This window comes from Orycteropus afer, unplaced genomic scaffold, assembly GCF_000298275.1.
Source record: "Orycteropus afer afer isolate SDZICR_OR568_19922 unplaced genomic scaffold, OryAfe1.0 scaffold00251, whole genome shotgun sequence".
Classification (NCBI taxonomy): Eukaryota; Metazoa; Chordata; class Mammalia; order Tubulidentata; family Orycteropodidae; genus Orycteropus; species Orycteropus afer.
Genome location: NW_006921838.1, coordinates 3,870,272 through 3,875,653, shown reverse-complemented (window position 1 = coordinate 3,875,653; position 5,382 = coordinate 3,870,272).

The window sequence follows — 5,382 nt, the reverse complement described above, 5'->3', positions numbered from 1 at the left end:
CCTAGTGATCTAATTGTGAAAATTCAGCCCTTGAAATCCCTATGCAGCACAGTTAAGCTCTACTCAGAAACACATAGGGTTTTCATAAGTCACAGTCAACACGATGGCAACTGATTGGTTCGTGGGTGACAAGAATCAAAGTGAAGAGTGGAAGCTACACAGAATCAGAAACAGCACCTTACAGTGCCTTAAGTTACCCCAGATCAAGGATGTCTTAACTGAGAGTGGATTTCCAAGCATTGGTTTCTTCATGGGCTTGAAAGCAGTTTATTCCTCAGGTGATTCTTGTATACCTAAAAATGACCTGGTGGTATTGTTGAAATGTACATTCTGATCAGTTTATCTGGAGTGGAAATGCAAATTCTCAGCAGGGGGTTGAACCAGAAAGAAGTGGTTCAAAGCCCTGATTTCTTTCCAGCTCCATGACTCTGGCCCTGTATGTGTCCTTTCCAATATTTCAATGGTTTTCGAGTTTGCATGTACTTCACTTTGACTTAGGAATCTTGCTAAAAATGGAATTGCCTGGGTTCACCCTAAACCTAAGGAATCAGAATGGACCACAGTGGGCTGTGGGGGTTCTGTACTTTCACAAACCCGTCAGGTGTTCCTGATGTGCACTGAAGTTTGGAACAATTGTACCACATCAGATATTTCTTCTGGTGTTCCAACAAACACTTTAGAGTAATGGCTTTCTTTCCTTCTTTTTTTTTTGGACACACAATAAAAAATAAATTTTCACATATAATAATAACAAAATAATAGTTTCATATAGCAATACCTATTCTTACCTCATGTGATGAAACCTAATCTTTTCTTTTTCATTTCATACATGTAGGTGGTGACTCCATAAATGAATATCACTCTCCACTAGTGGATTGTGACCCAAAATTTGGAAAATGCAGCTTTAGAGATGAGGCTTCTGGGACAGCTGGAGATGAGGAGGGCGAACCCCAGTCCCCATTAAACCAGAGCAGCTCTCTCTTTTCTTTTTCTATTTTATGTCAACCTAACATTTTATATAAAGGAATTAGTTCTTGGCTTAAATTTTTTTTTTTTCCCAGAACTTGCTTTAGCAATACTCAGCTGCCTCTTATATCCTTGCCCTTAAAGAAGATAAAAAAGATGAGTAAAACACTATCTTTCCCTCAAGTTGCTTATCATATAATTGATGAGCTGTGACTAATCCATGTGAGGCAAATAGTGATAATTAAGTGCTAGGGAGATATGGAGGAATACTAGAAATATTACAGGTCTGGGAATTGGTAGTTGGACATTTCATTGAAAAGAGTTATTGAACTTTAACTTGGTGTCAGGCTTTGTTCTAGGCCTTGGAGACATAAGACATGACTTATATCCTCAAGGCGCTGACAGTCCAGAGTAAAAAGAAAGAATCAAAGCAGCTATTACACTCAAAAGTAATGAATGATATAAGCGAAATATATAGGAGCACAAGGGGAAACCCTAAACCAGACAAAAGGCAAAGAGAAAGAAATTTCTGAACCTGAAAATGTAAACTCCAACTAAGGGAGAAAGAAGCACCCAGGCAAAAAGAGCAACTAATAACAACAACAATAATAATAAATTGCTGTCAAATCAATTTTGACTCATGGTGACCCACTGTGTGTCAGAGTAGAAGTCTGTTCCATAGGGTTTTCAGTGGTTGATTTTTTGGAAATAGACCACCAGGCCTTTCTTCCAAGGCATTTCTGGGTGAACTTGAACCTCCAATCATTTGATGAGCAATAGAACATGCTAATTGTTTGTATCATCCAGTGTCTCAAAGACGAGGTGAAAAGCTGAAGAGCAAGAGATCTGGCTCCTGGGGGAAGTGTATGTAGTTCAGTAACTCTGAAGAGGTGGAGGAATGGGAGAGTGCTGATGAAGAAGTTAGCGGTATTCAGTGGGAAGGACATGAATGTCATGTTAAATAATGTTGATTACATTCTGAGTGCTTAGGGAAGTTGTTCAAGTGTTTGCACCTGCTGGAGTCTCAAGGGTAGATATGTGATTGAGGAAAAGTACTTGGATTCATGGAAGGAAACTGGAGAATAGGCAGTGGGTTGTCAGGAGTTAAGATTGGAATATGCTACGGTGTGGAAGGCAAAAGGGAATGAAGGCATAAGGTAGATGATTGGCAGTGTGAATAGAGCTGATGGGAGGAAAAATGAAGTTGGAGTTTTTGTTGTTAGGTGCCATCTAGTTGGTACAAACGCATAGTGAACCTATGTACAAGAAAATTAAACACTGCCTGGTCTTGTGCCACCCTCACAATCGTTGCTATGTTTCATCCCAGTGTTGCAGCCGTTGTTTCAATCCATCCCATTAAAGGTCTTCCTCTTTATCTCTGACTTTCAAACTCACCAGCCACTCCTTGGAAGGAAGGTTGGGCAATCTACTTCCGTAGTGACACTGCCTCGGAAACCCAAGGAGGGGTCGCTATGAGTCGGGTCTGACTCGACGGCACATAACAACAACAACAACAACTTTACCAAGCATGATATTTTTCCCCAAGGACCAATCCCTCCTGATAACATACCCAAACAACCTGAGACGAAGTCTCACCATCCTCGCTTCTAAGGAAAATTCTGGTTGTACTTCTTCCAACACAGATAAGTGTCATATTCTGGAAACCATGGAATATTTTGTATTGTTTGCCAACACTATAATTCAAATACATCAATTCTTCTTTTGTGTTTCTTACTCGTTCAGTTTTCACATGTATATAAGGCAATTGAAGACACCATGGGTTGAGTAAGGGTCACCTTTCTCCTCAAGATGACACCTTCCCTTTTTAACACTTGAAAGAGGAGTTTTGCTGGGGATTTGCCCATTGCAATATGGCATTTAATTTCTTAATTGCTGCTTTCATGGTTGTGATCCAGTAAAATGAGATCCATGACAACTTCAAACTTTTCTCTGTTTATCATGATGTTGTTAATGGTCCAGTTGTAAGGATTATTGTTTTCTGTATGTTAAAGTATAGTCCATAATGAAGGCTACAGTCTTTGATCTTCACCTGTAAGTTCTTCAAGTCCTCTTATTTTCTGGAAACAAGTTCGAGTCATCTGCATAGCACAGGTCGTTAAAGAGACTTCCTTCAGTCCTGATGCTGCATTTTTCTTCATATAGTCCAGCTCCTCAGATTATTTGTTCCACATACAAATTGAATAAATATGGTGAAGTTATTCAACCCTGATGCACATCTGTCATTATTTTAAGCCATGAAGTATCCTCTTGTTCTGCTGAAACAAATGACTCTTGTTTTATGTAGTGTTTCCAAGTGAGCACAACTAAGTGTTCTGGAATTCTCATTCTTTGCAATGTTATCCATAATTGGTTATGATACACACAATTGAATGACTTTATACAGTGAATAAAATGGTAAACATCTTTCTTGTATATTCTGCTCTCAGTAAAGATCCATCTGATATCAGTAACGACATCCCTTATTCCACATTGTCTTCTGAATTCACCTTGAACTTCTGGCAGTTCCCTATCAATGTGCTCAATGCAACAGTTTTTGAATTGTCTTCAAAAGGATTTTACTTGCATGTTATACTGATGACATTGTTCCATAATTTTCACATTCTGTTGGATCACCTTCTTTGGAATAAGCACAAATATGGATCTCTTCTAGTCAATTGGCTGAGTAACTGTCTTCCAAATTTCTTGGCATAGGTAAGTGAGTATATATTTGTTGAAACATCTTAATTGCTATTCTGTCAATTCCTTGTACCTTGTTTTTTGCCAATTCCTTTAGTGCAGCTTGGACTTCATCCTTAAATACCATCAATTCTTCATCATACACTATCTCCTGAAATGGTGGAGCATCAACAATTCTTGTTGGTGCAGTAACTGTGTATTTTCTCCCTCTACCTTTCATGCTTCCTATGTCATTTTATATTTTTTCCATGGAATCCTTCAATATTATACTCAATGCTTACAATTTTTCTTCAGTTCTTTCAGCTTGAGAAATGCTGAGTTTTTCTTCTCATTTGTGTCATGTACATCAGCAAATGAAGCTCCCAAAAGCTGCATTGCATCAATGTCATTAAGGTTGACTCAGTTTTGAGGAGGCACCTCTTCCCCAGTTGTGTTTTTAGTGCCTTCCAACCTAAAGGGATTTTCTTCTAGTACTGTAACAGAAGATATTCCCCTGCTATTCATAAGATTTTCATTGAAAGACTTTCAGAAGTAGACCTCCAGGTCCTTCTGCCTACTCTGTCTTAGTCTGGAAGCTTGGCTGAAACCTGTAAACTGTAAGTGACCTTGCTGGTATTCAAAATACTAGTGACATAGTTTCCAACCTCACAGCTCCACACAAGCCACCACAGTAAGACAAACTGGCAGAAGAGTGGTAGAAGCTAGAATTAACAAAGCCTAATAATTGGCTGTATTTTGAATTTCAAATTTGAATTCTGCTACTAGCTAGAATTAAAATCTTGGGTAGGTCATTTAATTGTATGTTTTCCCATCTTTAAAATAAAAATATTGGAAATTATGATCACTAAGTGTTTTTCTCTTGGTTCAAATTTCAAATTATTAAATTACCCAGTTAGTCCCTTGTCCTTACTAAGGAGAAGGATGGTTAGTGTGACCATGAGTGTTGTTGTTGTTGAGTGCCACAACTCATTTCTGACTCAGAGTGACCCCTATATGCAACAGAACTAAACATTGCCCAGTCTTGTCTCATCCTCACAATCATTGCTATTTTGAACCCATTACTGCAGCCACTGTGTCATTCCATCTCATTGAGGGTCTTTCTCTTCTTCTGCAACCCTATACTTTACCAAGCATGATATACTTCTCTAAGGATTGCCCCCCTCCTGATAACATGTCCAAAGTAAATGAGATGAACTCTTGCCATCCTCACTGCTAAGAATTCTGGCTGTCCTCTCTACCAAGACAGATTTGTTCATTTTTCTGGCAGTTCATAGTATATTCAATATTCCTTGCTAATACTATCATTCAAATGAATCAATTCTTTTTCAGTTTCCTAGGACAATCATTTGTATGCTCATATTTTATATTCTAAATAAGATGAATGTAAGATTAAAACAAAACAAAACAAAAAGCCAGATCTCAAAATGTATTATATGTATTAATTTATTAAAATCAAGTTTAATGTGTCAGTTTGCATACAAGTACAGATGGGAAGAAGAACATACTTCCCTCTCCTCTACCTCCCAGAACAGTTTGGCCTTTTCCTGAGTCATCATTGGAAGACTGGACCTTTTAGGACAGAAGTCTGATTTTCTTTACTCTGCTATCTTCCTGGAAACAACATGTGTTGTTGTTATTGATAATTTGTAGCTCACTGTAGATATTAACATTGTTTGTCTCTGGTAGCTGACTAATGTGTTTATTTTAGGTAGCTCATTC